This window comes from Strongylocentrotus purpuratus, unplaced genomic scaffold (assembly GCF_000002235.5).
Source record: "Strongylocentrotus purpuratus isolate Spur 01 unplaced genomic scaffold, Spur_5.0 spur5_scaffold_10, whole genome shotgun sequence".
Lineage (NCBI taxonomy): Eukaryota > Metazoa > Echinodermata > Echinoidea > Camarodonta > Strongylocentrotidae > Strongylocentrotus > Strongylocentrotus purpuratus.
In genome coordinates this window covers 14837907-14856928 of record NW_022145595.1, presented here as the reverse complement: position 1 = coordinate 14856928, position 19022 = coordinate 14837907, and the positions used below count along the sequence as shown (strand labels likewise).

Below are 19022 nucleotides of genomic sequence, written 5' to 3'. Positions count from 1 at the left end.
ATTTGGAATAAAAGCATGTTCACCTTGTAATAATACCTGTGCTGATTACAAGCGTCTAGGGCATTATTTTCCTTATAAGTAATTTTGCTAATCTCTGAAATTCAAATAATGCACTACTATTTTCACACTCTGAAGAGAGTCTGATTTTGTATTTGTGAATTTTAGATACGTTGTATACATCAGAATTTGTTGTTATTATTATCTATTTCTCATTAGTGTTGTCATGGTTACTCACCACTGTTGCCACACTCCGCACATGAGAGGAGATCCTCTGGCTTGCCTTCTCTGTTGCATTCAGCTGTCCCATGACATGACCTACACACCAGTATAGGCTCTGCAATGGGCCGCTCATCCTGTAAATAGAAAAATTAAGAAAAGGAATTGATTATTCATGTTGAATCTAATTGATTTTTTAAAGATGGTTTATTCACAATATTTGCAATTGCATCTATTCATGAATATCATTGACTGGTCTGATACATTGCAAATGGGGACACATGCTGTAGGTTTGTCACAATAACCAAGAAAAAGAATACCATTGAAAGGTCCACTGCACTACTTGTAGCTACTTGCACCCTCTATATAACAAACAATGCCTAATCGGTGACCATTGGTCCCCCATGATCCTCTTTTTCTTATGTTAACTGAGAGCCGAGTTGATGAGATAACCACCTGTTCAGTGACCTTGCAGGGCGGTCTAATCCCTCCTGTAAACTATGGCAGATAAGCTTTAAATGAAGATAACTTCAAAGGCATTTTAATTGTCTTGGTGATAATACTAAGATTGCCACAAGAGTGACTTTTTGCAAGAATGAAAAGTTGAACAAACTTTAACATTCCTTCGCATAGATGAGGACTACAGAGAAATGCCTCTAAGAAAATGCTTGGTTCGTTCAACTTAACAACAATCCACAAACACTGGTCATCTTACACCAGTCTGCGGTAAGAATCAGACAATTTCAAAAGCACATCACGGTTTGGGTTTAATTGAGTGGTGAAAGAGCAAATCTGGCAGGAAAAAATCTTGATACACACTGCACTGTAAGAAGCATTTTCTAAATGCATTTGCCTACGATGTAATAATAAATATGACTTTACTTTACATATTTATAAATTGACATGTAAGTACAGTCAAACCTGTCTGGTAGTGTAGTAGTTCTTTACACTGCCTTCATGAAAATAGTTCAATTCTAGAAACATGTGATTGTGTGAACAGAGCTCTAAGAAGGCAAACTTGTGACACAGACAGTTTAGCTAGAGGTCATGACCTTTGACACTGGGGCTTCTTGCAGCGTGTCCACACACAAAACAATTTATCCTGAAACTCTATAACGAAACGTCATATAAAGAATCATCGTATAAATTTCAGAGTGTCCACACACAAGAAACGTCGTATAAATAATCATCGTATAAATTCCAGGATGTCCACACACAGAAGAAAGTAATCCTGAAACTCTACAGCGAAATGTCGTATACATGTACATGTACACTGTAGGTGCGCAGTTTGCTACTGCGCTCATGAAATGGAAGCGGAAATGAGAGGTCTGGTCTCCTTTCGCTCGAGGTCACGTTAAGCCCCGCCCAGTTAGTTACACTAGTTAGACTCCCCCTGTCCACACACGACATTTTCCTTGATTAGGCGTGATTAGGCGTGATTCTTTATTGAGTTTCAGTTCGAAACGATGCCCAAACCTGCGTTTCGTTAGACTAGTTTCGTTATACGACGTATCGTTAGTGAGCGTCCACACACACAATTTTCATCGTAAAACTATCGCGAAACGGTATAGCTAATCACGCCTAATCACGGAAAATGTTGTGTGTGGACAGGGGGTTGGTTGCCATGAGGTCAAAGTAGATCAACTTCAAGGACAGAATGTTGACTGTTACACTGCAAGTGCAACTTGTTTACTCTGATCAAACAACAGAAAAGTAGAAGCATCTTTATTTGACTCTCGAGATGGACTCTCACTACAACAAACTTCAAGGAATGCAAGGTTGGGGTAGAAGATTCATATTACAAAAGGCCTGCCTTCATCAGCTTGAGATTACCAAATAACCCGCTATTTTAACTGTCCCGATCGCAAAATTATCCAGCTAATTTGAGTCTTCATCAGCCCGCAGTTGCAATTAGCGGGATATCTGGATATCTAGTTGGCAAAATATTCCGCTAAATGTCCGGTGCATCTTCACCAGCCCGAAGAATAGCACTATGCGCGAACGCTGTGCAAAATATCTCAAGATAATTTCTCGTGCTCGAGTTTCGAGCTGATGACGACGCGATTTACTTAAGGCTTATTTCCAAAATCAGAAATACCGGGATATTTGGCGATCTTGAGCTGATGAGGACATACCTAAACAGAAGGTTGTTAAGAACATTTTAAAGTCACAAGATCGTTCTCTCAAGGGAGATGGTACATATAAATAGACCTATGTGCTAAAAATACATGTAAAGAACACTCTCTTGATGGCTTACTTTGAATCATCAGGTCATCGCTTTAGGTCGGGTGGTCGTGTTACCCAACCTTTTGTGAAGAAATGCCCCTTATTCATGAAATGTTGGGGTAATGACGTCTGTGAAATAAAGCCCTCTCATCTACAAATGGTTGTGTCCAATTTTACCTGACACTTTGTGAAATCTAAATGCTAATCTACGAAAGGTTGCATCCTTAACGTGCATCTTCACATGATCTTCCGCTTTCGTTTCATGAAAGGTCGTGTAACACTCTGACGGGACGTGATGACCCAATGATTGGATTTTAGCCAGCTTGATGATTTTGATCCAAATACTTGCAGGGATATTGTATCAAGAATATATACCGTATTCAAAGTGCCATTTGTGATCAAAGATCAAAAGCAATGGAATAATCCCTGGCAGTCTGTTTCATTTTTGTTTTTGAATTGTTTTGTTTTATTTCAATTTTGTATAGAAGAATAAATAACGACAGGAATTTTCTGTGGTCTATCTTCAAAACAAATTATCATCTGGAAGGTATCGATTTACAGCATTTGTAATTCGAAACAAGCATAACCTGCCGTTGACAATCATTTCAAAGATTTTGGCACTGAGATGACTCTTCCTGGCACAAAAAGCATAAATTGTAATATGTTGTGTGCCAAAAGGGTGTTAACTAGTATAAAAGAATATGGGTTAATGTCCTTTCTGCCTCTCAGCACACGTTATGTTGGCCTACTGACACCACCATCCTGGTTTCTTGCCAATTCCTCAGCATTCCAATTTCCAAGAGAAAACATGAAACTTCTTGATGGATCAGCCAGCCAGTGTTAAGGATGTATTTCAAATGGATACATCATTCAGCACACATTAAAGCAATTGTATAATGAGACTGTGAGGTTTATGTAGAGTTGTTTGGCAGCAGTATGTGTTTGGGGGCACTGATCAAAGAAAACACTTGTATAAATGAGAAAATCAAAAAAAAAGAAAACACTTGTATAATGAGAAAATCAAAAACTTCCAAGTACAAGAAAAGTGTGTCCTATGGCTACATTGTGCCAAGGAGTGCTGGTAACTCCTCGATTGTACACACATTTTTAACTTCACCTCCACTGTACTCCAGACAATAACAAAAATTGCCATTTAATAGAGATTAGAGAAGTTTAGAATTGTTGATGTAGAGATGTTTTTTAAGATTAAAAATTTCAACCACCCATTCATTTTCTTCTTCACACTTAAAACATGTGGATTCCCACATGCAATGTGTGAAGAGGCATCTCAAAATGGAGGAAGCCCTTGTCTGTACATGTACTTTATTTTTCGACACAAATATCTTATATCCAAAATGCAATATTTAATTGTAAAATAGTCCAATAATACACTTTACAAGCATGTAATATAACCGTACTGTACCTTTAATATTTGAAATCTAAAATATGGCCTACATGCAGTGACATTGTGCTCTCCTCAATAATATTATTACTGTAGGCCTCACTTGCCACGTTTAGCCTACAGTAGTACACTGTGTGAAAATAAAACATATCATATCACCTCACACTGTGAAGGCCCTAGCGGCAATTTGTGATATGATTTGATGTCGATGAAGATAAAGGTATTTTTTATGGGGTGTTAATAACCTGTCTGGCTATGAAATGCCTTATCTCTAGAATGCATCTCTAATTTCCTAGTCAATTGACTCAATTCTTCATTCAAAAGGGGGGAAATGGCAGGAATCGGACCATTCTGAGAAACAACCCCCACATCCTCTAATTCATGTTTCCGTTCAATTGAGGCGGCAGATGAATGTGTAGGGGAACCGTAATGTGCGAGTGTGCTATGATAATGTACAACAAATCATGCAGTGTGTACATGTATGTGTCAGTGTCACAGTAAATACATGTAGATAGGTTAAAGGTATAAGTCAGTGCAATTTGTAAATACATTGATCTGCAGTAATGAGTCTATTAAAGGAAAGCAGTTATCCTTGATCATGTTTTTATGTTTAAAAAGGGAAGGTATAACATTCATATAGGAATTCAACTTACAGCCTAGTATAAGAGCAGCCAGTAATCACTTCTTGAATTACATCTGTCAAATCTAAAACATAGACTACATTTATAAGAAGGCAACAATGTCAAGATGTATTATCTTACCACATTTTAAAAGAATGTAGAGAGACATATAGACCAACATGTCTGTAATGAAACCACAAAAGGACCTTTAAACCTAGCTGACAAATTATTACTACAATTTTTTTTCACAGAAACAGCATTAAACTGAACACTACTACGTGGGCGGTGACAGCACTCAGGGCACAGTAAATATGAGTATTGATGCCTTGTTTACAAAGCACACATATCATGCTCTCCAAGGGCAAATGTGAGCATGTTTTCCATGATTCTATACATTGGGGATAAACATGAGATGGCATTTTCACAAAAATGGATGTTAACTTGAATAGACCCTTTTTGAGTAGTACTGCAAGAGGAATTATTTGATTGACAGTTTTGAGCGGTAAAGTGAAGAATATTTTTTCTGCTTTGTATGGCAAACCTCAGACAAAAGAAAAGCCTACAGGATGCCTAATGAGTCTAATGCCAATGTAGTCCATATCCAACCATAAACATCAATTCAAGGGAATGATATGCAACACCGGCATTTACATTTCAGAGAAAAACGTTAAACGTTCAAATACATTGTAAATCTCTTTTTAGTGAGATAACAAATAACTTTGAAATCTAAACAGCAAGATATTTTTCCATTCCTCATTTACATGTAATACCCAATACGACTTTTCTATTGGCATCTTAGGAAGTTAACCTTTCAGAACAAAACTCCCTTTCAATAGAAATTAGCTTGGGCAAATTAGCCCCCGAAATGCCCCAAAGAGCCCCCGAAAGTCATAAAAGAGCCCACAAAAATTTGCATAGTGTTCAATGCAAAACAAAATAAAGAGTGTTATTTTCATGCAAGCAAGCTTGAAAAGTAGCCCCCGAAACTGTTTTTTCCCTGCAGTCTATTAATAATAGTACATTAATGTATAGCACATATAGAAGGGAGAGAAAAGCAAAGAGAAAATAGGTACTGTCTTCCTTTTATCTGTTATACATTTCGAATATTAAAGTGTGTTTTACACTTTATACTATTAAATACATTTGTCACACTTTCCCCTTAATTTCTTTCCCTACACATTTGCACACAGTCAGAGCATTGGTCATCAACCATTAGCATGTAGGATAGTTTTGTTTGCTTACCCACCCTGCGCCTGTGTATTTGTCAATTAAGAAGGTACTACCCGCCCGCTACACCTGTGCATACATATTGCCATTCAACCCTCAAAGGGCTATGTTTCTAAAAGGCATGTCACCTTGCAATTGTATCGCAAGTGCCAACTCAATGGAAGTATCACGCTCGCTCCGAACCTCCGAACATCGGAAGTTTATGTTTCCAGTTGCCCCATTTCTTTACGATTGAATTCTTTCCAGATGGAAACTCTTACATACCTACAGATGTATGTATGATTCAATTTCAATTCCATGAACACACATATGTGCAGATTCCTCATATGGACATTGTTAACTTTGAAAAACAACGGCATACATTTTTCATCTGTGGGCCATTTTCATAGTTTACAAGTGCTCCTCCATTTCAAGACACGAATGCACAAGTCAAACAAAAATTAAAATTAAAAAAAATCAGCAAAAAGTTTGATTTCAACAATGGAGAGGGAATAAACACTTTACCCTGCTGTATCAAGATAATGACACAAATTTAGAGTTTTTTTAGACCATAAATGGTTTTAGTTTTAATGACCACTAAGATATGGAAAATAAAAAGAGAAGATACACGTAGCAGAATGATAGAAAACTAGATGGAATTCGACTGCGCGCAGTCGAAAATGATGCCTCCGTTAAAGAGCAATTTTACAAACCAAAACAGAAAAAAAAAATTGAATTCACGTTCAATGGTAATCCATTGACAGGTTCTCAGAATATTGTGATTACAAGCAATTTCTCATATACATATATGACCCTTTGATCTTTGACCTCATGACCATAAAATCTACTCAGTTCATTGGCTCTGCAAGATGTTCTGAGTTAAATAGTAATCCATCTGTCAGTTCTAATGAGAATGCGTTCACAAGCTATTTTTGCATACATAATGGGCCCATGACCTTTGACCTTTGACCTTATGAACCAAGAATCTACTCAGTTCATTGGCTCTGCAAGTAACAAACATGACCTAATTTTGGCATGAATCCATCAATCGGTTCTTGAGATAACGCGATCACAAGCTGTTTTTGCATTCATAATGTGCGCTGTGGCCTTTGACCTTTGACCTACGTGCTCCAAAATCTAATCAGATCGTCTTCCTATGGTGATACACACTATCACTAAGTTTGAAGTTTAAATCTCCAGTGGTTCTTGAGATATCATGATAACAATCTCAATGTATGGAATTTCATAAGTTGACCTCTGTGACCCTTGACCTTTGACATACGTGCTCCAAAATCTAATCAGATTGTTTTCCTATAGTGATACACACTATCACTAAGTTTGAAGTTTAAATCTCCAGTGGTTCTTGAGATATCATGATAACAATCTCAATGTATGGAATTTCATAAGTTGACCTCTGTGACCCTTGACCTTTGACATACATGCTCCAAAATCTAATCAGATCGTCTTCCTATGGTGATACATACTATCCTTAAGTTTGAAGTTTAAATCTCAAATGGTTCTTGAGATATCGCGCTAACAAACTCAATACAAGGAATTTCATAAGTTGACCTCTGTGACCTGTGACCTTTGACCTACGTACTCCAAAATCTAATCAGATCGTCTTCCTATGGTGATAAATACTATTCCCGAGTCTTAAGTTTAAATCTTAAATGGTTCTTGAGATATTGTGATAACGGTCAAACGGGACGGACGGACGGACGTACGGACGGACGGACGTACGGACGGACGTACGGACGTACGGACGGACAACCCGAAAACATGATGCCTCCGGCACCACCTTCGGTGGCGGAGGCATAAAAATAACACAATTAAAGTCTAAGGAGAGGGAAAATGACGGAAGGATCAAAACAAAGAATAACAAAAACAGAAAGATAGAAAGAGAGAACGATAACCAAGAATAGCATGGGGAAAATTAATTCCACGTCTGTACGAGTTCAATATTTTATAACGAGACCATGATCGAGGTGCGTACTGCATAGCACCGAGTCTGGCTCCCGAGGTACATGTAGTCACAATATATTAAAAACAGAATTGGGACAAGCCTAACGGAGCAATTTGTGGAGTGTTTGGCTAAATGATATGCATCACTAGGGAAATTCCCTGTCACAGAACTAGAATGACAGCCAGTGGGAATTCAGAAGATCTTCCCAATATGCTATTCCCCACGAGGGAATTCCCCTTGTCAGAAAAATCCTGCTCAATACAGTCATCCCCCACAAACCCCATTGTTGACCTACAAAATGTACATATACATGATATGTACATGAATGTAAGCTACATGTAGGGCCCATGACAATTCTGAAGCATGACTGGAGAAACAAAATTGTGATTTTTTTTTTTTCTTCTTCTAATATGTATTTCTTTTTTTACTTGTTACGTGCAAGAAGAAACATTAAAAAAACATCAATCTTTTGTTTGATGATTTTACTTGATTATCTTACTACGCCTTTTACTACAAAAAAAGAAAAAAAGAGATATACTATACACATACTGTACATGTACAGGTACATGAATGGATCAATGACAGTCTCAAACAAAAATCCTTAAAAATACAAAAGTAGTTTAACTTGATATTTATTTCAAGCTTTGAAGACTACCTGAGTAAAAAAAAAGTACATGAAAACTGTTTGCTGATTATCAACATACACTGTAGCAACAAATAACTGGATAAGCAATGTCATTATTGAAATTACGAATACAATAACTCACAGAAGTTGCGTGCATATGTTCAATACATGTAACCTTACTTCAATAGAAAAGAACCAACATCAATTATGTACTGTATGTTTGCACACATTTGTAAAGTGGTCTATTTTTAAGGAGCTATTGTTCTGCAAGAAACTGATATATACAAAATGTACATTGTAAGTATCAGGTTTTAGGGCCCTTGATATGTTTGCATTTAGTTTGGCCACAAGAAAGGTGCTAGTCTCAGTTTCAGTTTCATTCACACTGAAGTAGTTCTTAAACATTAGCTGTAGGTATGTCCTCATCGGCTCGAGACCCGAAATTCGAGCTCAAGAAATTAGCTTGAGATATTTTGCTCAGCATTCACGCATAGTGCGAGTCTTCGGGCTGGTGAAGCCGCACAAATAGCGGGATATTTTGCAAACTAGCCCAAGATATCTTGGGATAAATATCTTGACCAAATATCCCACCAATTGCAACTGCGGGCTGATGAAGACGCAAACTAGCAGGATAATTTGCAATCGGGATCTTAACAAAAACATTAAAATAGCGGGTTATTTGGCAATCTCAAGCTGATGAAGACAGGCCTTTTGGGTGCAGGCAAACATAAAGTGCAGAACCATTACAAGGTTTTGTCCTTGCACGTTTTTATACACTTGTAATTAGCCAATGTGTTTCCTTTTAAAAGGTTATACTGTAATACATGAACAACTATGATAATGAAGAACTTGGACTGATTGGCACCGACACTAATTCAAGTCTTGACCTGCCATGATGTTCTATAAAGATTGCTTGATCAAAAGAAATTATCTATCATTTTTTTTAATCAGAGCAGAAAAGTAAAATGTGATATATATAATGCTGAAATTTTGATTTATTTCATTATTGAAACTGATTAGGCTTTACTTGTCACACAAAATATGTACTTCAAACCTGTCCTACAATGTGTACATTCAACCCCCCCCCCCCCCAAATGATAATGCTCCCCGAAACCCCACACCTCCCCCTTCCTCCCCTCCCTCTCCCTTCTCCCTTCCCCCTTCCTTCTCCACCTCCCCTCTATTTCTCTCTTTGCATCTCAACAGCTAAATCTCTGCAAACTGAATCCTTACTCTAAGTACTACAAAGTAATTCAAGAACCTACCCATACTGTTTGAACATACAATCTTGGCAATATGCTATTTTGTTGTTGACTTTGAGACCTTAATAGTGTCACAAGATGACAACAATGAGAGGTCAATTACAAGAGGTCAATTACAACAGGAAAGCTGCCAGCAAACATACATGTATGACTACAAGTAAAGCCTACATTGTGAAGTCCCATCTCCCCAAGGTTTAAAACATGGGGGTTGGCTTGTAAAGCAAGGTGTAAATCAATTCAGTAGATATTTTGTGACATTTTCTGGCTGGGCGCCAGGGAGAAATTGATGGCAGGGGGTTGTTAAGTCCATAAATCATTGTGAAGGGTTTAATGAGTGGGGATGACAAATACTTTGATTGCTGCAGAGAAATAAACATGCTAGGAATAAACTTGTAAAGTACATTTGTACACAATGCACAGTGCACAACCAACGAGGTACGCTGACAGTGTAGGACTTGATTGATGAAGCAGTATCTTTTATGTGCGTGAGGTTTTTGTCACAGCCATAAAATTTGATCAATATACTTGTACATGTATGTATGCAATTGAGCTTTTTTAAATTTGTTTAGTTCAACAGGTAATGGAAAATGAAGCAATCTTAACATTTATTTGAGTGATTAGGCTGCCAAATAATGATATCAAATGATAACATTACACAAAAGCTTCTTGCAACAAAAAGTGCAATCATTAAAGGGGAATCCGAATCCAAAGCAGAAAAATCAAAGAACCAGTCTGGTGAAAGTTTTAGCGAAATCGGACACAAAGTAATACCCTTTTCTAACTGCACTGATTGTCATCGGATGCATCCGGACGCATCCGATGAAACGGCCAGTTAGAAAGCAACAGAGGAGAAAAAGGCGATTAAATAGCCGATGAAAAGAAGAGAAACAGGCGATGAAAAGAAGAGAAACAGGCGATTAAATTCTCCTGCTCAAGAGCAGGAGAAATTCTCATTCTATCGATGTGACACCGATGAAACTGCCAGTTAGAAAGCATTCGGGAGAAAAAGGTGATTAAAAAAGCGATTAAAATGGTCAAAGGTCGCAGTCTACGCACGCTTTATCGCAACCAGCTGTATTTGTTGACTTATGGTTGAACATGCTGCATGCTAGCTGGATGGAGCACGGGCTTAATAATTACGCAATAATTCTTCACTTCCGGCAAGGACTCGCCACAGCGAGTGAATTTCACCGGCAGTTAGAAAGCGACAGGGGGAAAACTGCGGTTTCACCTTTGTTTACATTTAAGGAAAATTCAATCGGTATTTTCATCGGTGTGACTCTGATAGAAGCCAGTTAGAAAGCAGTATAAGAAACTTTTGAATTTGTTGGCTCTTCAAATTATTATTTGTCCGATTTATTTCAAACTCTCGCCATTTTGTTTCTCATATTTTTCTGCTTTCATACAAATGAACTTATTACAAGGGTTAGATTGCCCTCAAACATCTTAGTTTCTGGTTTTACAAAATGCAGACCGCATCTATTGAAGAATAAGAACATTTGGTTTACTGCAAGTGACAATGCAGACATTCCTGAAGATACATTACAAGGCATTTGAATCATCGTCATTACCCAAGCTACATTCCATGAAAAGAATGAATGACAATTGCACATACAGCCTAATTAATGGCAGTATATTCATTGCAGGCATGTGCCACACTGCAATGAGAGATCATTATAATTACTGGTAATCACTAATCAATAACCCTACACATAATAACAACGACAGTATAGTCATCAAGGATGCTACTACAGTGTATTGCTAGTCTCCAAATAGCAATCAGGGACTTTCCCTATCCACCAAATTAGTTATACCGGTATTTATAATTGCTAATACAGGAAACACGTTAATGAAATTAGCACAAGTTCAGTAGACTATTACCTCTACACATCCTGAATTCTATGAATTTGAATCAGCACCTGAGCAACTGCTGTCAATGGGGTGTATGCTTTACTGTGCTGATTCACTGCAAGTATACATGTAGACCCTCTACAAACGCATTCAGATATGACACAATCAACCATGGTCACTGTTTATTATGATGATGTTACAAGTGTAATTAAGATTGGTTTCTGTATTTTTAACACAGAGCTGAGTAAATACATGAAGGACCTTTATTGTGTGCAGTTGCAATTCATTTACTTGTTTTAAATAAAAATTAATTAAAAAATCGCCAAGTCTGACTTGGGTTCCGGGTGCAGCATATTTGAACGAGCCTTAAAGATAATCTTGAGTTCTAGTAATGATATCCAGAATGAATTATAGCCATGCCCTCTCGACATACAATGCCCATACCAGGGCTCAAGATTGGCTTCAAGAAGTGATATGAAAGAACAGGTTGACGAACTTGACGATGTCTTGTAAAGGGAGGGAAAAGTATCGCCAAGAACATGTATGGTCCCCGAGGACAGAAGCGCTTGATCCGTCATGACCTTTGGTTATCATGAGATATTGAGCATTGTATCTATCACTTCAAATGATTTAAACAGGTGATATCGAGTGTTATTCATCGACTGTGACATTGGGTCTGTTTGCACTTGAAGAAACTTGTCTTTTACCCGATCCAAGTCCTTTCCCAGAAATATTACCAGAGGCCCATCCCACTCATCCTATATTCCTCCTCCTGTGTGTCACTTGTTTCGTGTATGTATGGTTGTTTGTTTGTTTGTTCGTTTGTTTGTGTGTGTGTTCGTTTACTAGCTTTTTTTTCTTCTCATTTCATTTTCCTTCTCTTCTCTAATGTCTTCTGTGGGATAACTATATGCGATAGGCCTACATGTACAATGTATATCTCATCTTTTCTCCTTCCCCTTACCCCGTATTACATGCCATTATATTACACCCAGTCCCCACCCCATTACATTACATTGTACAAACATTGAAATGATCTTGTAATAATCCAAACAAAACTTCAGTACAAGTAGGAAATAGAACAAGATAGTGAAATGTGCATGGTCAAACTACTATTCCTCATCTCCTTGTCCTTACACACCTCATTCCTACATGTATGTATCTCTGCTTTAAAGATAAAGTTGAGTTCTGGTCACGCGATTGCATTGTGAAAGAAACATTGTGGAATCGATCAGAAAAGGTTGATCATCTAGCATATAAGTATTGGTGTGTACTGCAAGGTTCTGGAATCATCAAAATGATAAGAAATTTGGCCCAGTCTTGGTAAAGTTACAAGCACTATTCACAGAAAGATGTACATGTACGTGTATATGGGACTACACAAACATGTGGCGTAAAAATCTGTGCCGATTATATGATGTTACATGCTATATTTACAATATTAAGGCATTTGAAGAGCCATGCTTTTCATGGAACATTTTTTTATCTGATGTTCTTCCACACTTGCATAATACAATGATAACGCTCACAAATTATTTTTCATCTCTTCCCAGAACTCAACCTTCTCTTTAATGGCTTCCCAGGAGTCTGTAAGGCGCAAGCAGTGTACGTTCCAGTAAGAATGATCACAAACTTTTTAATAGTTAACGGATGGTAGAAGATTGTAGAAGGAGGTCAACAGGACGCGACGCCTTTTTTTCCATGTTCTTCCCAATTGGCAATCTCTCTGATTGCGCTTTGATGTTGTCAGATTGTATTAGTGCAATATGCTGAAACACACCTCATAAGAGACTACCGGTAACTGGTTTCTTGGGGGGCGGTTACTGGTTTCTTGGGGGCCAGTCAACTGGCAAACACCTGACAAGATATATTGCATCACAGGGTTTTGGAGGATAAAGGGGGAAAACCATCCACTTCTGACAGCATCACAACAAATTGTACTTCAAGTCTCTCCACTCTATGTGGCTCATGCATATTTGGTTACCACAAACCCACCGACTTTAAGATAAAGTTGAGTTCTGGTCATGCGATTGCATTGTGAAAGAAATGGTGTGGAATCGATCAGAAAAAGTTGATCATCTAGCATATACAGTAAGTATTGGTGTGTACTGCAAGGTTCTGGAGTCATCGAAATGATTTTGGCCCAGTCGTGGAAAAGTAACAAGCACTGCGCACAGAAAGATGTATATGGGACTACACAAACATATAGCATAACAAGGGAAACGCTCTCGGCGGTCTCGCCTGCATAACGCAATTCAATATGATAAACCAGAATGATAAACCAGAACCATGACGTAGCGCTCATCCGCATCTCGCTACAACAAAAAATCGTAAATTTTATGTGGTACACTTTTGAACTGGTCAAACAAAAAACAAAAAATGGGATCTTTAAATTATTTTTGGAATAAATTTGCATAAATTACCATAATTAATTAATGGAGAACAATTTCAAAATTCTGTGTAGAACTTTAGTGTACCAAAGTTAGCTCTACCAGATAAAGCAAACCAAATAAAAATTGGTCGTGAAATGAAGGAGAAGAAGCATTTTTTGTGATTTCGAAGAAATTTGCATAAATTAGCATAGATAATGAATTTCACGATTCTGTGTAAAAGTTTTAAATCCCCTTCCTAGCCCTATCATATGAAACAATCAGAATCAAAATCGGTTGAAAAATAACGAAGAAGAAACATTTTGAAAATCTTGATGGTGATGCCACAACAAAGTCTAAGTTTTTTTTACCTTAAATGACCTTTGACCTTAACTTAGTGACCTGAAATTCTACTCACATGATTGGGGAGACTTGATTATCCTATAGTCCAAGTTTCATTGACTTAGAACTTATACTTTAAAAATTATATCAAAAATTCAAAAACTTAACGCCGCCGTCGCCGGAAAAGCGGCACCTACATGTATGTCTCGCTTTTTGCTACGCAGGCGAGACAAAAATCGGGCTTCATTTTAAGCTGTTACTTGTCATACCCGTATTTAGAATATGAAGGCATTTGAAGAGCCATGTTTTCAGCGAACATTTTTTCTCTGCTGTCTTCCGCACTTGTATATTAAATAACAATGATAACGCCCACAAATTATTGTTCACCTTTCCCCAGACCTCAACATTCTCTTTAAGCAGTAGTACATGCTGAAGAGGTGGACATGCCAAGTACAGCATGTGACCCCACACCCACTATCCAAGCAGGACCCCATGGTCGGTGCCAAGTCTGCGGCAGGGGCCAGGAAGCTCGTGAAATCTCACCGAGATGGAGAGCAAAAATAGAGACTGAGTGAATTGGAGGTGGATCAAAAGCACTACACTTTAACCTATGGTTGTTACCAAGAATGAACATTGTGACTTTCAAAAGCCTTTTGTTGAAATTTATATCTAAATGTACATGTACATTAATATATTGTGCCCTTGAGCTTTAATTAATTAGCTTTAATTAGACTGTTTTAGGTTTTTGCGACATGAATTTGTTGCTTGTTCTTTAAGAACTGTTATGGGAATTTAATCGTCTTGGGCGATAATTGGACTTTAAAATATTGACTTCCAGTATAAATACAGAGGATATATTAGCACACTAAATTCTGTGAAGAAAAAATTAGCCTTTTTATTATCATCAACAAAAGAGGCTATTTGGCACATGGGAGATTGACTCGTACAAGGTTGACTGTAGTCATCACACTAACCTTAAGATCGGTCATGGTTTATAACCTTGTGAAAATTTTAAAGTTTCATAACGAGTGCACCTTTATGGTTCCTATAAACTACTGTACAAGATGACTGCAATGTTCAAAACAACGTTGTAACCATCGAGTTAACGGACCGTCATTTGAACCCAAGTTACCCAACTATTAAAATGTTGCATAATGATCTGCTTATAATTTTAAACCACAAATGCAAGTGTGACAAATTCCATTTTCAATAGTTGTAATGTACATCTAATTGATGGAGTTTTCCAAATCAAGCAGACCTTTAACCTTTTAATTTCCTTCAGCTTGAAATGATTTGACTGAAGCAACAGACCCTTTCACACTTGGGAATTCCGCAGGTCCAAGGGATGGGGTTAAAGAAAACCAGAGGCACAAAGCGATAGAGCAATTCCTCTGCCAAGACTTGGGAACGTCCGCAAGGGGGAAAACTATCTGTCACTCTCATCTTAGACGGTATTGGAAAACGGAAGTCTCAACATCCGTGTTTGTCAGATTCGATTTGGCTAGGTTGGAAATGCCCCGCGACACAATTCCCTCTTCACATTCACCCGCCGTTTTTATATGGCCAGGACGTTATGATAGATATGAATATGATAATTATGATCTTTAATAGAGAAGGGAAGTTACAGGGGAAAGACATGATATTTTTATCCCTTGACCGCAACAAACATTTTGACTCACAAGTAAATCCTAGAAATCATAATTTGACTAGACCATGAACAGTATTTTGGAGTACTAGCCTAAGTACTATTACATGTATATTGCAAGTTACATGTACATTGTAAGTAAGTTACATACACATACATGTACATAGACATGTACATTGTATATTTAACAAGTAAACTTTACAACTACATGTACATGTGCACTGCATGATGGATAGAAGCATTAAAAGTTATTCAAGAATACTCAATTTGGAGACACAGACAAAGTGCGATTCCTACAAAGTATGATTCCTACAAGTAGATTTACAAAAAGGAAAGCGAGGTGTCATTTGGCAAAAAAGTACTGGGATACAAGTGTTATATAAATTTCACTTCAATTTATCGTATTTGTTGTTTGTTCGCTTGTTTCCAAGTACTCCCACCGAAAATATATGAACTTACAAAACGTAAGCGACCAAGATATCGCACAAAAGAAGCGCTGTCTCTGGAGCTTGTGTGTGAACTGTGAATATGGAATGTGGCTTTGTGGTAGGATATCTGGATCACTGAAGTTTTATTTAGCCATCCTGCTTTGCTACGAGTACACGACAATTGTGTTCTAAGAAACCCGCTGCAATATCCAGGCTGAATTTCGTTTGTCATTTCTTGTCTGGGTTTCGCAAGAAGCTCACTCATAAACAGTCCTTGGATTACATTTACAATGTTATGCAATGAACATGGATACTCAAATGTGGAGATCGATGATGTCCTCATTCTAAAATGAACTTTTGTTGATTTAGATATTCAATATGTTTTTAAAATTTCTCACTCAAAGACTTATAAAGTACATGTACTGTACAGGTACTCTACAGGTATTCTAGGCCCTATAACCTACATGTAGGTAACAAAAATGACTTGAACCTTTGATTTTAAATTTTGACCTTGAAATTACAAGGACAAAACTTCACTTCTTGATGATTAACAGATCTATCAAGACTATACTCTGTGTATTGTATACAGTTTAGTACATGCACAATGTATGTTTTTCTCGCAACATAATCTTTCAATTTTCTTTCTTTATTAGTTCCTACTTATAAAATGTATCCTTGCATGTTGCTTTTGATGCCCTACTTTTTTATAAGCAGAGGACACAGGTGAGTTGAACATAAGGAAAGGTCGAGTGGCAGTCTGCTTGTCAGTTCGGCTGACATAACTCGCTTTGCAATCAACCAAATACTAACTAAACCCAATCCCTTATAATCCTCACACTTACAACCCCTAAGCTACTAGTTGTACACCTCACAACACAACACGCTGCGGCACCTCCTCCCTTGGATGCTACAGGCCAAATGCAAACATGGTACACCACAAAACTACATCTTAATACCTCTGTGCAATCAATATTGCACCTCCAATTGCTGATCTTCAAAGACTGCTGGCCAGTCTCAAGTTGCAGACCCTGGAGTGGAGTGTCTGGAAAGATTCATGCAACGCTTTTCTCGTCACAATGGTCCCACACAATGTAGAATGCCACACGGGCCTCGTGTCATGTACATGTATAGTACAGTGATTTGTAGGCCTATTTCTGCTTGAAAATTCAGTGTACATGTACTTCCTTTATTGTTTTGTTTTTTTAATTAAAATACATGGGTACAATATGGCCAAATTGGTCTCCCAGCACGTCCTTTGTTCTGCACATCCTTGTTGATCTACATGTACATGTAAACCCATCAACACATCCTCTTAAACTCCTCCTGTAAACAATCTTGTAAACAATAACAACAAACAATGCATCTTCAATCATTGTAACCAACACATACAATACATGTACACCCTGGATTTTCAGGGAACAGCTGAAGGCCTCTTTGTTCTGTGTTGTAATAATTCCAATTTCCAAACAATGAACTGATATTACTCAGTGAAAATTCAATGTTTAAAAGGAAGTCCTTTGGATGATTTATGGTCTTTGCAGCTTGACCTCATTATTGTGCTTGTGAGGACACCAATTACTAGGGGGATTTCCTTTGCATCAACATCAGTATGGGGGGGGGGGGGCGCTTGAAACCCTTTTTACACTTACAAGTTATACATGTGTAGAAGATCTGTTTTCCCTACGAGTAGTCCTACATGTACATTTACATGTATGTTTTTCTTGAAGAGGCTTTATACTTACATGTAGTGAGGACACAAATGACTACCGTATAGAAATCCAGTGTGTCAAAGGGGGCAATTGAGAGTTTGAGACCCCCTTTTACAATTCGATAATATTCACATTCACATGTACATACAGTGAGGTTTTAAAATGTACATCAGTCTTTAATAATAGTGAGAACAAAAATGACTCCAGAGATTTATTTTGTCGAGGAGGATGACTGAGACTCCTTTCAACATAATACTGTACATAGTCTGTATAAAAAAAAAAAAATTTCAGAGGAAGGTAATTAACTGTACATGTAGAAGGGGGATTTCAAGGGTCAACATCAAGACAGGAAACTGAGGTTGAGGCCTTCATCAAACATAATTTAGCCTTTAATTACTGGTCAAGTATTCAAATTGTGTTTCAACTGCAATTATATGAAGTTGAAGCTATATGAACTGTACATGTAGTGTAGTTAGTAACACAGAAATTACAACGTTATTCTGAATACCCATCAGATGTATGTTTCCCAGGAAGTACTTTAGGAAGCTTTGGATAAGGTTAGATTCAGAAGCATATCTTTTCTTTAATTTCAAACTTTCGCCATTCTGTTTCTCTGTTTCTCATTCTGTTCCATTCCGCTTTCATACAAATTGAATTATCACAAGAGTTGGCTTGCCTTTAAACTTTTAACAACAACAACAACAAAAGAAAAGTTAGGGGTTCATAAACCTTTATATTAGGTGAAAGCTCAGTGGAAATGATACACCCATCACATTTCTTTCCAATTCATTTTGGAAGTCATGTGACACGGGCATTGGGCAATAGGAAAATCCCACTCAGTAGAAAGAACAACAACGAACATCCCTTTGGCTTTGCTCAATGCACAAAGTACTCGATGAAGGTCAAACAAAGCCTTTTTGGAAGTGACCCCTACTTCTAGGTCAACTCTTTGTGTACTGTGGGTGATGCATTCTCACTGCGCCAGACGAACTAGTCTCAGCCAACAGACATTTTGTCAGTATTCATGCTATTGTTCCAATCACATTTTGCTTGAAACTATTTCTTGCATTGTCCTTAGCACTACATAATTATAGTAGTAAAGCCACAGGTTTTTTAAGAACATTCATCATCTGAAAACAGAGTGATGCAAGGGTATAA

General features: G+C 37.6%; 1 long non-coding RNA gene across 1 annotated transcript; it reads right to left on the bottom strand.

Moving 5' to 3' along the window:
* Positions 1-209: 209 nt before the first annotated feature.
* On the bottom strand, positions 210-18160 carry LOC115921686. Its single transcript, XR_004063040.1, has 2 exons — positions 17112-18160; positions 210-353 (listed from the first exon to the last, which is right to left on the bottom strand). It is a non-coding gene; the product is annotated as an uncharacterized LOC115921686 (long non-coding RNA).
* Between the last annotated feature and the right edge of the window lie 862 nt (positions 18161-19022).